Here is an 18,238-nt window from a genome sequence, read left to right on the forward strand (position 1 = left end):
AGAATAGGTTTCACAAAAGAAAACACCCAAATAATTGAATTTCGGCAGCAACCGAGCTCGCTTACCTACCGGTTTAGTAAAGCACGTGTGGCTAAAGCCAAACGGTGGCCTGGTTTTTACTTTCTGGACTTGGATTTGACATCTCTGCTCACTGTAGACAGTAGATCACAAGCACACTCTAAAAATAAAGCGCATTCAGGATCGTGGCTTTCGAGTGCGAGTCTGAATACTACTGTTCTTGGTCTCAGTTTTTGTAACATGCATTTCCTCCCCCCAAAAATGGACTCCAGTGCAACTTATGGGTTTTTTTTCTTAACGATGTATTTTTTGACTGGTTGCGACTTAAAATACGGTAATCCAGGTCACTGCAAAGATGATCCGTTGCACTCGCCAAAGTGGGTAGTTGAAGCTGCGGTTTCACCAACCACAACCGAAATTCATATGCTTTTGGTGCGTTGGCGGGTGTTAATGTCAAGCCCTGGTTTGGGGTTCTGTGTGATCCAGTAGATGCCGTTACATTGTTGCCTTTTCTTCCCTGTCTGTAAACGTTGGTGCCATTCTGGATGAGAATTTATGAGACAAGTAAGAGGGCAGGTTCTTCCTGAACATTTTGTTCTGTTTGTGTGCAGCCACATTTTTTAGAAGCTGCACTTTTCTATGCTGAAAATATCTTGTGCTAATGTTCCCTCCCGCCAACCTTTCTAATTCACACTATATTGCTTCTCTGTGCAACAGCAGTGTGATCAGATTATTCTCCGTGTGTTTTTCAGTGTGCATTGCTGCATTGCTTTCTGCGCTGTCACCTCCACAGTGGAGATGGTTTTGTCAAACATGCCTTTATGACTATTCACAAATGTGCCTCTCCTCAGAAGCAACATTGCAATTCAAGTAGGAGGGCGGCTATTTATGTATCCAACACCAGTCATCTTTTAAGTATTCCCACTTTGACTGTCAGTAAATTTTGGCTGTGGCTGCCTCCAAATGACTTCAGTATGTTTTGTTTTGGGTGACGTACTGTAGGAAATATTTAGCAATTACTCAATGAGATTTTCCTTACAGAGGCAAAGAGATCTGCTGGCTAGTCGATTGTCACACGTTAGTACTTCATACCACTGAGTATAACTAAGCTTTGCATTCGATCCACTTACGTCTGAATGATCATTTGAGATTCCAAATACCAGTTCTCACCAATTACTGGTAACTATAGATGTTGACTCCATATTAGGGCCGGTCAATTAATTGATATGTAATCGAGACATTGATTTTCGCTTCTCATGATCTAAAAAACATAATCCAAGACAAACGATTAATGTGCCGAACAGCGCCGTGTCTTTGCCGGGTCCCAACCTTGGGAAAGTACCCTGAATGCACCATGTTGCAGGCTCCATCTCATCTGAACACAATACGCTATAGAAAATAATAAACATATTTTATCCGAATTACAAAAAAAAAAAATTGGGAGGTTTATTTCTATTCTCGTTGCTCCGCATAAGCAAAGTACAAAAAAAACAGAACAAGCTCTTGAGATGTATTTTTTTCCGGCTGCCTATTTAGGGCACAAGCTAGTTGGACCTGAATTACTTCTGCCCTCTGCACGTTTTAATTGTATGGATACATTATGCCCATCTCAATTGGGGACTACTAAGGGTCTCCTTTTTCTAAAGCACTTTTGTCTTCACACATAGCAACTATGCTACTAAGTGGCCACTTATGTCATATTTTGAACTGCACTTGTTTAAGTACATTGCTGTTGTTGTACAATACCAGTTTGAAAAATGAGTCTCAAAGTGGACGTTTTAAAAATGGCAGTTATTTCCATGCAAGTACTGAAAATGCATGTGCAGTATGCTAAGTGTTTTGTGTTGGCGCGTAAGAGTGAGGAACCCAAAACAACAATGGTGGACCACAAGACTTTCAGAGTTTGAAAAAACATTGTGAAAAAACTATCAAAACAAACCCAAAAAACACTGCAGTAAAGTACATGTTAACGGTACCAATACTATGTATAGCGTAGACATATTTTTAACATCGTAGGATTCTCGTTGTGCTGTTAACACTTCATATTTAACATGTTTTGAGTATATGATTGACAGTAAATGTTATGCTTTAAGCAAAACTGATATAAGTAGGTCAAAATTGAACAGCTACACTGTTTTTTTCCCCTTCAATGTCAAATAGAAATGGCAAACTTTAATGAGCTTTGTGTTGTATTCACTTGCTGCACTTCATTACAATCTGAGGACAAACCTAAACACCTCACATATAACATATTCACAATTCACATACTGTCTGCACTTGCTTGGACAAAGACATTCCAGACAAGATCACTTTTGGAAACATTAAACATTCACTTGAAACGTACGTAAAGTATGCTTTTGTTGAGTTTATTTTTATGAAATATTTTGCTGTATAGCAGTTTTTTGTATTGTTCTTGCCAGGGGAAAAAAAGAAAACTAAATATGTAACTGGACAACAAAGACATATACCAATGAATTGTGTTCCATACCCCAGGACGACAAGCAGTTGGTGCCCGCCAACCACTGGCCTGGCATACCTATTGTAGGTCCATATAAAGGGAAATCTTTTTGACTATATTGTCCTTGTACATGAAATGTTTCCACTTTTACTAGGTCATGTAAACATACACACACAGATCTTCCATTTGTGTGGCCACATTTCAATTGACATTATGTTAATACGCTTACAGGAAATATTTTTGCTTGCACTGTTTGTTCTAGATCTAGGCTTTATTGACACTTACGAGGACCTCTCTTTCCATAAACAGCTAAAAGGCCTGATGTGATTTAATGGCAACCTGTTGACATTTGCCAGACCACAATGAGCAAAGTTAAAACTGCTGGCAGGAAAAAGTGGGTTTATTTGCTTGTACTATATATTGGACTGTTTGTGTTTCTGCTTGGTATCAGTGTAAGCGTTCATATATTAATATATGTGTAAGTTCTCTGTGAGTCTTGGCAGACTTCTGATGTGCATGCATTTGCAAGCTTGCTTTTCTTTACTCTACCTTGGCCACTTTGTTGGGTCCTTCTTGTCGGTATTTCCCCCGCATATAATAAGCATATATATGCAAGGCTTGAAATAAGTGGTTTCACATAGCAGTTTGTGAGTCAAAACGTCACCTATGCCAGGAGGTAGAAAGTCCAAGGTAACCTTGTTGCTACTTACACCAGCACCAGCTAGCTAGCAATGAGCTTTGGCTGGCTTTAGGAGTCTCTTCTAAGTCAGTAATCATTGCCTCTATGACAGCGAATAAGTTACACTTCTGATGAGTATCATTCTCACAAAGGGATGACAAAGAAAGATGGCGAAGCCATGCTAATGTCTAAGCTAACCCGAGATTGACATGTAATCGGCATTAAGTGCTTGGGTGAATCGAGTACACTTTTCACAGAACTGCATTTTTTGTTTACTGCAGGTGGATAATTTAACAGAAGACCGACTCGTTTAAACTTGTAAATTGATATCTCACTGAGCGGCGAATGCTTAAATGGCAAATTTGTTTTTTTTTGTCACGGTTTGTAAAAGGTTGCAAGAGGTTGCAAAGAAGTTTGCAGTTTTTATCAGTCACAAACGATTTTTCTTGTTGCAAAGAATTTTTTTATGTGTTCACCTTCAGCTTTGTATTTGAAATTAAGCTTTAACTCAGTTTTCAAGCTAATTTCAAAGTCCATGCATTACCTATGAAGGTAAAATCGCCAGACTCGCCACTACCAATATGGCCGCCACATAGGCACGGTGGTTAGCTTGGCTGATGCAACATGCTCCCTATATTTATGCATTACGCTACTTGAAAGAACATCAATAGACCAATCAGAGGCCAGTATTTTGGGGTCATTAAGTTCATGGTGATTGTTCGTGGAAATGACAGGTTACCTGTTCTAATTTTAGCTCATAATGACGTAGAATTATTAAAATGAGTATGAAATTAGCAAAAGAGAAAGGTCATCTTTATACTGATACCCGTATGTTGGGGATTCTCCGACAATAGTCAGGTAATGAGCGATTGTTGTGCTATATTTTGAGATCATTCCTGGCATATTTGTTGAGTACCTTTTAAATAATGTGATTTTTGAATACTTCACAATGTTTGTTTCATGAAAATGAAACTTTTAATTGATAAAAGGGGAAAGTTTAATGTACTGAACCATCGCCTCACATCTCAAAATCCATCCGAGTGAGTCCCAACTCGTTTCAAATTGGGGGGAGTTTGTTTTAGTGATCCATGCCTCGAGTTAGGGGGCACAAGCATCTTGGTACATAAGAGTGTTGTTGTCCGCTGTCGATTATTTGGTTTCTCTGCTGTAAGGAGGTCAATTGACCTCATTTTAGGATGCGTGTGGAAGCAAATTGCCTCCCAGAGTGAACAATGCAACTGCTGGAATATCAAATAACCAATTGCTTAGCTGCAATGATCGTGTGTGTGTGTGTGTCCTTACAGTAAAGCGAGTGACGGTGCACTTCACTTGCATAGCCGTGCAAGGTGTAACAGGAAATCAATGGCCCTCGCCGCCTATACTACATCAATCTCACATTTGCTATTGTCCTCGCGCTCACTTTTCTCCCTGCATTCCTGCGCTTTCTTCGAAGGCACATCCCTATTTTCAGGAGATCTTTGCTTAGAAATGATCAGACGGCACTTGGGACGATGATGCTGCTGTTCAGAGGAGGTGAGCCCGCAGGGAGGAGCGGCAGCGAGTCGGGTTTCTCCTCACTGGGGTTTTATGTTGTGAGTGACGACAGCTGCAGGAATGCACTGTTAATTCGCCTAACCGGGGTCATGTGGCCCTCGGGGCCTTCTGGCTTGATAATCGTCCCGAGAGGTTCCGACAATGTCTGATCATTCATGTTTATGCACAATAGGATTGTGGCAGTGTGTGTCTCCGAGGCGGCGCCGTCTTACCAAGCGGCGAGTCGTCTGCACCGCTCACCAATGTCCGTCTGTCTTGTAACCCAAAAGAGGGCCAGTTGGTTGGCAGTCGAAGTGAGTCAACTTTGAAATAAAATGAAATCATGAATCTGTGCTATTTTAAGTTGTTAAAAAAAAAAATCCGCCAACTGAACAATTTGTTTGTTTTGTTTACCGTTGTTACCAAGCAGCAGATACCGATCGTGATCGTAATCCAGCTCCACCTTGTTTTTACAGACTGATTTCTTTGGTATTCTGTTGTTACTGTCAAGTTTAGTGGGATGCTTTTACATGTTCGTTCTCATCCAGATTTCTGATTTATCGTTAATCTGAGTGGGTGAGGTATTTTGGAATTCAATCTTAGGAGGCAAACTCATTTTGGTCACCGGCCATGTTCCCCTCAGAGGACCGATGTGATGTGTAAATATATAATCGTCTCATTATATCGTTCCATGTGCGTAGTAAATCAATGAAATTAGAAGTCAAGAAAAATAGATTACAGTGGTCCCTCGCTACTTCTCGGTTCACTTGTTGCGGATTCACTCTATCGTGTATTTTTATTTGGGTCCATAACATAATAAGTCAATCACTACATACACGCTTGCACCATTGTAAACGAAAGTGCATTGAAGTATTTATAACAACATTTCGATGAAAAAAAGTATGAATGACCACACGCATAAGCATAAAGTATAATAAAACGAAATTGACGGCATTCCTGCTTGATAATTCAACGTGGATGGCATTGGATTGCATTTCGACATGTTTCGCTCGCGAACCGGACGTATGTCGGCGGAACTACAGTACAGGCCATAAGTTTGGACACACTTTCTTATTCAATGCATTTACTTTATTCTCATGACTGGTTACTTTGGAGATACTCACAGAGGACATCAAATCTATTTGTGTTAACTGATGTCGAGTTATGTAGTTAAAAAAAAAAAAAGGTGAAATAACTGAAAACATGTTTTATATTATAGATTCTTCAAATTAGCCATCCGGGGTCATGTGGTTACTTTTTTGCATACTCTTGTCATTCTTACCTCTGGGAACTCACGCATGATGTAGAAAAAGCGTTAATATTACCTTTTTAAACGGCACAATGCACCTTTAAACATAAATAAAATGAGTAATTATCCATCCAAACAATTAGTAAATCTTTTTAAATGACAAACAAATCTGTCTAACCTTATTGTTTAACATAAAAAAAGAAAATATAATCATACTTTTTTTTAACGTCCTCTTCTTGGCAGAAATTCGCGGGTGGCCGTGGAACGTAACACCCGCGAAAAGTGAGGGGACACTGTACATTCCATTTCATTAGTTGACATTCATTCAAAACAAAACGTTAAGTAAAAATGACACGCCCCTATTTAGAGATAAGCGAGTATCGTCTGCCCTCTTGTGGCCGTTTTGCTATCAAGAACTAGAAATGTGTTTAAAATGAGTCTTATTGTTTGAGAATACTTCATTAAGTTAAATAGGGGTTAGAAGTTAGAAAAAGTGTATTATTCTTCCTACTGTGTGTATATGGTGTATTTTCATGTTTTATATGATTTTGAATATCTTTGAGTAGATATATATTTTTATTTTCTTTTTATATATATATATATATATATATGTATGTATGTTTGAGAATTAAAATTCATTCATTCAAATTACAATAGAAAATTGCCATAAATTGTATGCAATTTGAAGGAAAAATGCTATGTTGGGATGTACAGGACTTTCTTTAAAATTAGCTTTTTTTTTGAGGGGGGAATTTTATGTATCAAAAGTACTAGTCGTATCAGTACTTGTTATCGGTATTGAAAAAAGTAGGAATTGAACATCCCTATTTTATAACTGGTAGGACAAAGGCACGAGCGAACCGTAGTAAAGCATCTCCCACTGTTTTCTGATCCCATGCAGTATTTTCACCCGTCCTGTTATTTTCAAGAATGCTTTCCAACTCTCAAATATTCACACACACCTCCGCATTTTATGAGCACACATAGACGGGGACGGGGGAGGTTTTGCCCACAGTGTCGCTATATATGCGGTGTGGAGGTTGAAGAGGGGCTGACTGTGCAGTGCCCTGTGAGCGTCTGCTGCAGCGTGGCAAAAAGGCCAGTGGGGGCACACGTAGGCGACGTGAGAGTAAACTGTAAACTGACATGTAGGCTGAATGGAGTGGTTTGTCACACAGGGTAAACCACTACTCGGGCGGACTTGGCCTTGAGGAAATCATCAGAAGGGAGCTCCCTCCTTCTCCGGGAGGTGTAAAGCGGGTCGTGTTGATACATTCGGTGGCCTGGTCCACTGTTTGAACTCGGCCGAGCTTCCACCTGTTGACTCTTTCCTGTGTCTGTGTTTGCGTGGGCGCTGCTAAAAGCACCGACAGCTCGGACTTGACAGGTCCAATTAATGTGGTCGCAGGTTTACGAAGATGTGTAGATAAGGCCAGGCGGCGGGTCATGCAAAGTGCTGCGGGCAGTGCACGTGTTTCCTCCTGTACCTTGGCACAGCTGCGTAAAAGAGGAAGTAGCACTGAGGAAAAAGTTTCAAATCAATTGTTTTCATTGTTGGACTAGAGTGGTACTTAAAAGAACGCATACCTATGCCAAGATCAAACGATAATGCCTGATAGCGGTACATTCCTCCCTCTAAGAAGCAGCTAGTGTAATATTTCGGTTAAATTATGCATCTTTAAAAAATGTGATTATGGAGAACTGATGGTGTAGTGCATAGGTGTCAAACTCCGGTCTTTTGGAGGTTTCCCTCTTCCAACACAAGCTGAGTCCAATCAGCAGGATCGTTATCAGGTTTATGCAGAGCTTGCTGATGAGCTGATCATATATCAGATGTGTTGAAGAACTGAAACATCCAAAACTTGCAGGACTGCGGCCCTCCAGGACCGGAGTTTGACACATATGGTGTAGTGGTTCACTTGCTTGACTGGCATGCAAGCAGTGTGGGTTCATACACAAATGTTGGCTATTTGTGGGCCGGGCGGGTCCCAATCCCCTGTGAATAGCGGTGGTTGACTGTACAGTAAATAAACAAGTTTAAATAGATTAGCAATAGACCTATAGTTGTTGTTTTTTTCAGGGCCAATATGATACCGCTTATAAGCGAAGTGCGCATCTCGACTGCACGGTGCATTATGGGTAGCGGCGTGGTGCATTGTGGGTAGGCTAAACTATCATAGGTTCATTGAAAATGAATTGGATCCAATGGACTGAGCTCTGATTTCTAACATTTCAACCGCTGGAAAGTTGCCGTTTTTTATTTAATGTATTTTAAACATGCATAGCATGTGGTTTACTGACTTCGGGGGTTGACTTGCAAGCTTTAAGGTGTACACAAAGACTGTCACCATTCTAATCTCCGCCATTCAAATGACATTCAGTTGGTAGCCTCGCTTTTTTTTCCCACGCATGCGCAAACGTAATGCGCACTTCGCTTTTTAGCAGTTAAGGAGGCTGATAACTGATATTTTGAGCCAACATTCATTTGCAGTAAAATATCAAATACCGGCGTCAAAATTAAAAAACGCAACTTTGTTGAAATGCAGTACGGGAAGAATGAAACTGCCAATGTGGAATACAAATTTTTGACTGGCAAGTACATCCGAAAGTATTTGCAAAGAAGTTCAAACGTATTTAAATAAGTTCGAACATATTCACAAATACTTTCGAACATACTCGCAAATGCGTACTTGTAGGCTAAATTCTACAAACTTAGCATATTTTTCCATAATGCCACGGGGTATTACTTGCGCAGGCCCGAATAAAAAAACAACAACTTTTCAAGCATTTAGCCGTATACCAATACGTTCAAAAATTAATTAATAACTTTAATGATTTATTATTATGTTGGCAGTGCATGATTTAGGTTTGGCATTTTTTCCCATAATGCCATGGGAATTACTTGTGCATCGCAAGTCAACCCCCCATTGCAAGTATGCTATGTTTGTAGCATTTAGCCTAAAAGTTAGTTCAAAGGTGCCCGCCAGTACGTTTGAACGCAAGTTTGTTACAACAACTTAACATGTTGAACTTGAAGGTTTTCTTTTAATTTGCAGCATATGGAGAATAGACAGCTTTATTTAAAAATTACAAGAAGAAGAAAATCAGGGAACTTCCAGGGTTATCATGACTTGACTTGTTAAACTAAGCTAAATTAAAAAACTCAAACTAAAAACTACTGTTAGCAAATAAATTAGCTCCTTAAAAATGTCTACAGTAAATTAAGTTTTCCAAAATTTCAACAGAACTGAAATGTTAAACTTTCACTTATTTTTGCTTTAATTTTGTCATTTCTACTATATTTTTTAAATTTTCTAAAACCAAAAGTGCAGGGAGTGCCCAGTGTCAGCAGCATATTTTATAAAGTTATATGAAAATTTAAATAAATACATGAATAAAAAGTTCTCTTAACTCCGTTTTAAAGGGATTTCTTCAACTGGTATTTCACTGAGCGACAAATGCATGCGAACGTAGCAAATTTTTGTCAGGGTTCGGAAGAGGTTTCAAAAGATCTTCGCAAACAGTGAGAAATTGTCTGAACAAATATTTAAAGTTAAAACTGTCTGTGAACATCTTAGGTATTTAGATGCCACCTCTATCGGCCTTCAGATTTGTAAAAAAAAAACAACAAACCTTTTGTTTGTCACTAATGTAGTGACAAACAAATTGGAAAATATCGGCGCTGATAATCGGCCTGGCCGACAATTGGTATATCCCTAAAATAGATTGATTAGACTGGTCCATTTTCTCATTGGATCGGTAATCGGTTATCGTTGTTTTATAAACTCACTGACCAGTGATTGGCTCAAAAATCCCAATCATGTAAAGCCTCGAAGAAAATATCTTAGTCATCTTTTCTGTTTCCACAATTGTAATGGAGACAATGAAATGAAATGAAATTCCTGTGAGCTAAATTGAATGTATTGATTTCATACTCACATAAACACTGACACATAAACAAACCAATCAACAACTTGCGGCAGATGTAATGTCAATGACCCCACCATTTGAAAGAATCCAGTCTAAGACCGTATCTACTTTTATTTTTGATTTTATCTCCTGTGGTGTTCTACCAAATCAGACCATCATTATCACCATCATCGAGGCGCACCGCCACTGAGAGAATGAATTTGAAACAGCCGACCGCCGGCTACAGTGAACTTGTGTGGGTGACGTTGCTCTTTTAAGCTTCACATTCACATCTGTGAGACAGTTTATGACAATATCCCCATTTAAAAGGACGGAGGACTTGTAATAAAGGACCACATGGTTTCCTCATATTAAGACTGCACGACATAATGCCGGACGGAGCTTGAAATCATTATGTACTGTAAATGGGTAGAACAGGCTGAAATAGTAAAAGGGAGTTGGGTAAAAAAAAGATGGCAAGTGGAACAGAGGGTGGTCACTCTCTCAGTGTTTTGCTAGATCAGATATCACATCTGCTGAGGACACAAATCGATCTGCATTAACAAAAGAGGACTCGGCTCCACTCCATTAGCTGGCAGCTTGGTTGCATGTGTAAGGCCTCGTCTCAAACCTCACCAAGCACTACAGTGCACTTGATTCTGCTGCATTATGTCCTTTTAGGCTTTCCATTCTCACAACACAGTCTGTTCTAGGATGCCAATGGAATGACAATCTGCTTTGTTCAGATTTGGATTATTTTATTATATTTAATTACGTCTCGCAGGCATTTGATTTGTATGTTGTATGTTTTGTTTGTTCCACTTTACGACTTTTTGGCACCCTTTTCTTGGGGAACTAACTGCAGTCGTACTAGGAAAACAATGGAAACAGCAAATGTGGCTTTTCTCATTTTGTCATAACAACCACATCCTTCGTTTTATTCATTTATTCGCGAATAGACAAAAAGACAACATAAAAAAACAGTTGTAACATTAAAGTGTGCAGGAGAGATCAGGAAACCCGTATTGGGTTTACAAAAATATCTCACCTCATACATAATCTTCATATTGGGATTACATATTCAATACAGAAACAAATATAAAACAGTAGATATGAAATACACTTAATACACCAAGAGCTAAAGGACTTTATAAGAATTCCAATAAAAAAATTAACTACAATGTATTTATTACCACGTCGATGTACATTATGGTTTAGTGACTTTTGCTTAGTAAACATATTTTGAAGATATTTAATTATATATTATATAATTGTTAATATATTGTTAATAGTTTTATAATTTATAAAATGATTCTGACTGTGGAATAGAAATGCTCAAATATAAAAGTAAACATTATTTTTTTATTTTTTTATTACTGTCGATTCTGATTTGTAAGATCAGCTGATGCAAATTTGAAACATTTTGAGCTATGCACTAGCTATTATTTTAATAATGGAATAATCTGTCTTTTTTATTCATTCATTGCTGAATCAGATTTAAATACAAAATATATCCACATTTCTAACCCCTTCGGTTGCTTTTTGGGTAATTAATTTAATTTGACCCAACCCTTTGGGTTAAATAGCTATAAAAAAAATAAATAATACATTTTTGTTTTAGAGTACTTTATATTTTACCTGATGAAACACTTTTACATTGTTAGCATGATTAAGCCTTTTATTCAATGTACTTCAAAAATGACACGCTCTCTCATGGATAAATTATATTAAACAAACGTCAAACGATGTTCATTATCATCATCATAGGCCTTTAACCATGTTTAACCAAAAATGTGTTTTTGTGCATGATAGCATTATGGAAGTGTTAACGGCGGATTTTCTCAAAGCTCAAGTCCTTGAAAATGACAGCAGATATCGATTTTTTTCATTAATTTTTTTAACTACTATAACTATGCACTCTTGTCACATTAAAAGCCTTTGAGTAACTTACCAGTCTTCATTCAAATATGAGACAATGAAGGGTATTCAAAGTCTCATTGGCACCTCATGCACGGCCTGGCATGCATATTACAGCGTTTTCACCGTTTGTCATAAAACATTTGAAAACGACAAGAAAAAAAGAGCCTGACTTTAATGAATGATGGAAACCTTCCTTTTTCTCAGTTAGGAACAGTTAGGTTGAGTCGAGAAATACAGAGAATGTCCTTAGGATACTAATTCGGTGTGACTCGAACAAATCTCAACAAAATTGCTCATAATGTGTTTGTTTGAGTATATTCATACTCACACAAAAAAATGACATCAAAAACACATTGTCTTTGGTGTTTTCATCTTCTAAAAGTAATTGGTACAAGAATGAAGTCAATATATTAAAAGTAGAACGTTGACGTCAGAAGGCCGCTCAGCCTGCTTTATTTACAAGTGGCTTCTTCTTCCTGTTATTTTCCAAATGCGTGCAGTCTGAGTAATGGCTGGCCACGGTGGCTTTTGTACACTAGGTGGGCTCCCTCTTTAAATAGATCGTCTTTCTATCACAACACAGCATGCGTACGGACACAGCACATCAATTTACTGGAATACCGCACATCTGAAATAATCTGGCCTCAGCGCCAAACAGAGGCACCCCTCTATGAGTCCTCTCGTATTTGCACATTTTGCTGCCCGTGTGTGCAATTTTAAGGCACAAACGGCCCGAAATATATCATCTGTGTGACTGCTTGTAAATACGTTAACCCCTCTTTTTGTCAACATTGAAAAACAGCAATAAATATTCCTCGTAGGACTTTGTTGCATATGTTTGTAGTGACCTATTTATTTTTTGTTGATGACGGTTTTGCCCACCTTTGATTCAATCTCCTTGGGTGAAATCTTAGACATTGATTAGCCAAGTCAAGTCGAGCTGGCTCACTCGGCCACACCCCTTAAAGCAGAGGTGGGCAATCTCGGTCCTCGACAGGGCCGGACTCCTGCAGGTTTGGGGCTTTTCTCACTTCCAACACGAGCTGATTCCAATCAACAGGATCGTTATCAGGCTTGTGCAGAGCTTGCTGATGAGCTGATCATATATCAGCTGTGTTGGAGAAGGGTAACATGCAAAACCGGCAGGACTTCGGCCCTCGATGCCCACCTCAACAACATACAACAGTTGGTACAATAAGTATAAATTCAGTTTATTTCTTTATATTATTTTTTTAATATATAATTATGCTTTTATAAAATACAGTGCTGGTTTACTTTATTTACCCGAAAAGTGTTTTTTGTGGGGGGTCTAGAATGGATTCATAGCATTTCAACATAGTGTATTTTGTTTTTTGTTCCGAACCGTAAGGTACGTACCAAACCGTAATTTTTGGCGTACCCATTATCCATTTATGTGGGTTCCCCCTATTATTATGACTATTTTCGTGGCCCGTCCATGAGAATAACTTTGACAATGCGAGGACAGATGGGCGAAGGTCCCTCACTGAGAGGTACTGTATCGAAGGTGTGGTGCTGCCAAGGATGACAATGAACACATTCACTCCAATACAATACGAAGCCTCGTCCAGCAAAGTGTGGCATCAGGGCGGCACGAGGGCCCAAACAACGCTCCTATTCAGTCCTCCCGGAATAAAAAGGGTTGAACCAAAAAGCGGGAGGATCCAAAGAAATAGTTAACGATTGTGATTTACTAAGCGATGACTTTTTCAAGGTCTTCTTCCCATGTGTGTGTTTTTTTTTTTAACAAACACAAGCTATAAAGTGATCTGTATTACAATAAGCAACTTATTATACATAAATGTGTTGGTATTTTAGGTTAGGTTTCGGCTGAAATAAAGGCTAAAGAATACGTGAATGAATAAGACTGTACTTCAAACACTTTGACTTCCAGCATCTTAAGCGTTCACTACAACAGCTTTACAACATTTTTACCAAACGTGTGCCTTAAACATAAGTCAGTAAGTCATAAGTTTGATTACAACAATAACACTGGGAAACAATTTGAAAAATAAATACTGTTGACTCAGACTTTTATGCTGATTAAAGCTCAAATTGGTATGCTGGTTTCCAAAATTGCAGCCATTTTTTTTTCTAGCGCGTCAAGCTTTTTCTGCACATCTTACCCTTCAAATACACAAAATTCCATTGGTTAGCTGTAGCAAGACTGTAGTAAAAAATGCTGATTACAATTCGAATCATCTACAGCTATGTGGCAACTTGTTTGAAAACATCTGAGATCGTGTAACCATGGGCATACCGTTGTATTTTGTTTTATGCTGCTTTTTTTGTTTACAATAGAAAAATATTTTTTTTAAATCGATATCGAATCAAAACCATGAATTGATTATTTTAATATCTCTTTTTGCCATAAATTCATAAGAAAATAGAATTTTAAAGGCCGTTTTTTGTATCTTACTGTTTTCTTGGAATGTACTGTAAGTATTTTCTTACATTTATGAAAAACCTGACTTATTTCACTTAAGTATTTTGAATCTTTTTAATTTAGATTTGCAATTATTGAATTAGAATTCAGAAAATATGTTCATCTTACATGTTATTTTCATTAATAAACTAAATAATTTAAATCGATTGAGGGAATTAGAATCGATAGCCAGCAATAAATCTAATTAATTCGATTAATAGTCATTTTTAAAATCGAATCCTTGAAAATGTTCTAAATCGTGAAATCGAATTTTGTCTTCTGGATTATTAAAAGATGTTGTTATGTTCTGTTACATCCAGATGTTATTGTGAGGTATAATTTTGCAGAATGCTGGATGGGTGCTTTACATGTTTACAGTAGCTACCGACTACTTAAATGTGGCATTTAAGCACAAATTATGAATGTTAAGTTTATGTTAAAAGTGATTTAGAATCTGTATTTATTATTGTTGTCTGAACATTTTGCACAGGAATTATTTTTGAATAAATGAAACCTTTAAATAAACGTTTGTTGGCGTTTATTACATTAAAATCTATTAAAATCGCAATCGTCCTGAATGACTGAAAAAAAAACAAGATTTTGTATTTCGGCCATATTGCCAAGTCCAACTTAGTGTTTTATTAACATACATACACATTTATTTTTTTTTAAGAAAATGGGGATCCTATAGCTAAAAAACGACGCACTAGAGAAAAACTGAGATCAGTTTTGAATTCCGTACCTACAAATGATTTAAAAACAGCTGCCAGACCTAACTCCGCAAAAATTGTGTTCCCAAGTGGAATGCAAACAAATCTGTGGCTTTATTACTTCAACATTTTCAAACAAATGTGACTGCACTTTTTAAACATGTACGTATCTAAATACTATATAATACATCGAATATACATATATAAATGAGAAATGACGCCTACCGACCGACTGAAATGAAGCAATTTGTACCCAATTGCAGCCTTTGTGATTTGGACATTGCATTCTACTACATTGCCATGTCAACGTGAACTTGACTAATTTGTCAAGGGCCACACATATTTTGACAAAGCAAGCAGGCAAAAGAACTGTCATTAAGCAGCTCCTCCTTGTGACTCATCTCGTCATCCCACCAGGCGACCATGTGTTGCTAGCTTGTGTAGTGCGCCTCCGTGTGTCCCCCCCCCCCACCCACCCTTTTCTGATAAGCCCGTTCTATGTGGCGGCTCGTCGTTCTGCGAGCGTGTTTATTTTCGAGCCAGTGAGTCACACTTCCTGTACTCCGCCAGTGAGGCAACGCTCTATGGAACAGCAGGAGCCGCGTTCATTCTCAATTCTCGCTTTCTCCGTCCGCGTCTCTTCCTCTCGCTTGCTCCCGTGTTGCGCAGTTGATAGGCCCGGCCTCGCTGCTGCGTAATGCGGGGGCTCGCATGAATGGATGACACTCTGGAATTCATTTACAGATGCCCTGCTCCGGCAGGAACTGGAAGAGATACGTAAATGACACATGTAGGCACATGGTTCATCACTCATGCACTGTGACCTCTATGATAAGACGATATAGCGAGGAGAGGCTCCACAGTGTGGTTCAAAACAGGAAACCCTGATCTGACGGTGTTGCCTGTGCCAGCTATGTAAATAGTGTGACATCACATCAGCATGTGCACACTAACTCACAGGTTACTAAATACAAATCTTTCCACTTGGACCCAATGTTTGTGATATAATGATAAATCTTAGCTATATTCTAATGCTAATTGATGAAGAATGGAAACAGATACAAATATGCTTTATTTTTCCTGACGAACGAAGAGGCTCTTATCTTTCTTTTGGTAGGTTCCGTGTTTGTATAGTAATAGAACACAATATTTTGTCAAAATCCAGTAAAAACAGCCAGGAGCGAAGGGGGTTGCTTCAGTGAAAATGGCTGGGAGTGAATGAGTTACTTAATGAATACATAAAATAATAAGTAAAAAAAATAATACTTTCATATACGACCAACCACAGCTCACTTCTTTTCTGAGTTTGGTCATGTGACATTCGAAAGCTGAGCTGTGATTGGTCGCTGCCTCAGCCCTGAGCAACTGTGATGTCATTTTCAGTCGACAGCAAGTGACAAAATGGCCGCCCCTTGAGATGGATACAAACGGGTGGATTTTGGTGCTTTATTCATTTTCCAGAAACACAATATTAATCAGAATAGGGTGTTTAGACATTTTGACAATCAGGCGCTCAAAACGCATTTAAAGCAATAAAAGTGGACTCAAAATTCTTGCTGTATTTAATTTATTTCAGCATCCTGAATATGATTCTAGCATGGATTTTATTGTGCACATGTTCATACATAATATTGTAAATCATTTTTTTGTGTTGAATTCCACTTAAAGAAACGACATGCTTAGAGCAAGAAAAAGACACTAAAAAAGAACAAGCACATTTTGTCTTGTTTAAAAAAAAATTCCTGTACGGAACACGTACGTTACGGTGAAAACACTCCATTTTTATCATCCCTGCTTTGGCCAATGAATGTTTGTGCAAGTTAAAGAAAGAACGACAGACATTCATCTTGTCGCGTTGTGTGCTTTTTGTTTCACGTTCCTGGTATGCCACCCCAAAAATGTGTTTGGTAGCGATAATGACGATGAGGAGGATTTTCACTCGTTTGACTGTAAGAATATCAATTGCTCTCGATTTCCTACCGCGCCTTTCCCCCCTCCTCTCCTAACGTTTATACAGTACAGTGGAAACATTCATTTGGTGTCTCCCCCCCTTCTCCATCACTCTGTTTTTACCTCACCCCCACCCTCTCTGCCTCTCTCGGCAACACACCCACTCAAGCAGTCATATCCGCTCTCACTCTCTGGCTCTCCATGCTTGTCTCACAGAGCCTGTGAAGCGTCTCTGAGGGGGAAGACCAGACTGCTCTGTCAGGTAATCTCAACTCTTGTCTGTCTGTCTGTCTGTCTGTCTGTTTCGGAGACACCCTCCCCTTTCGCTCCGTCTCATTGAAATCCATCCTTGTCTTCCTCGTAGTGCTTAGACTTGCGTCACTTTTGTTCTTCTTTCGGCTTCGTCACTACCTGTCAGATAAGTTGAATGATGAGTGCATTGCGACGTTTCAAGGGATTTTATTTTTTTAAACTTTTGCTAAAGATAATGTTTTTGGTTGTGTGTGTGTGTGTGTGTGTTCATTACATTACACAAAAAACTACTTAGCCGAATTTTGTGAAACTTAGCGGAGAGGTGTGATATTGACCGAGGGAGAACTCATAACATTTTGACACACATGCTACATTTTTCATTTCATTTCATTTTTCATAGCAGACATTCACATGTTTTTGCACCTTTTTTATTTGGCAGTTGGAATGTGCATTACTGCCACTAACAGGACGGGAGGGGAACAACCTCAACCAACACTGAAAATGTTGCGATCAGTAAAAATATTCTGTTTCTAATTCTTTCTCTAACCACAAGGCTAGTGGTTCCCAACCAGTGTGTTGCGGCACCTTAGTGTGCCGCTAGAGATTCTCAGGTATGTGGCGGGAAATTATACAATGTTACTCAATTAGCCTGACAAATATTATTTGGGATGTTCAATATCACCAGTTCGATTACTCAACTCTTGAGTAGACTGATACATAACATTTTATAATAAAAAAATAATAATCATAAACATACAATTTCCCTCCCACAAACAATGACAGATAATTTTAAAGAGTAAAACAGTATTTTTTTTTACCTTAAAATTACATGGAAAAAAATAAAATTTTCTATTCTTCTAATTCCTACTTCCTAATCGTAAAATGGCCACAACGCCAGTTCCGATACCTTGAAATAAGGGTACTGGCCTCAAATCGATACATGATATCGGTACTCACCCATCCCTAATTATTATGTATTTATGGATAATGTATCTTTGTTCATTTACTGTATTTATACCAGCGATATCAGAACAATTACAGTAAATGCTCTCCATTAGATGACAGAACGTATATAATGACCGTATCCATTTTTTGGTGACATTTGTTTGTCGCTAGA

At 38.4% G+C, this 18,238-nt stretch overlaps 1 protein-coding gene across 4 annotated transcripts in view; it reads left to right on the plus strand.

The window, feature by feature from the left end:
- hivep3b (HIVEP zinc finger 3b) overlaps nucleotides 1-18,238 on the plus strand; it is a 56,744-nt gene that overhangs the window by 16,059 nt on the left and 22,447 nt on the right. Inside the window, exon 2 of one of the 4 annotated variants that reach the window (XM_086078203.1) lies at nucleotides 17,086-17,131. The exons of the other annotated variants lie outside the window; for them this stretch is intronic. The gene's annotated coding sequence lies outside the window, so the exon portion shown is untranslated. The remainder of the gene's footprint in view (nucleotides 1-17,085; nucleotides 17,132-18,238) is intronic. 4 annotated transcript variants of the gene reach the window in all.

This window comes from Leptonotus elevatus, chromosome 6, assembly GCF_054856555.1.
Source record: "Leptonotus elevatus isolate MCC_2025b chromosome 6, RoL_Lele_1.0, whole genome shotgun sequence".
Lineage (NCBI taxonomy): Eukaryota > Metazoa > Chordata > Actinopteri > Syngnathiformes > Syngnathidae > Leptonotus > Leptonotus elevatus.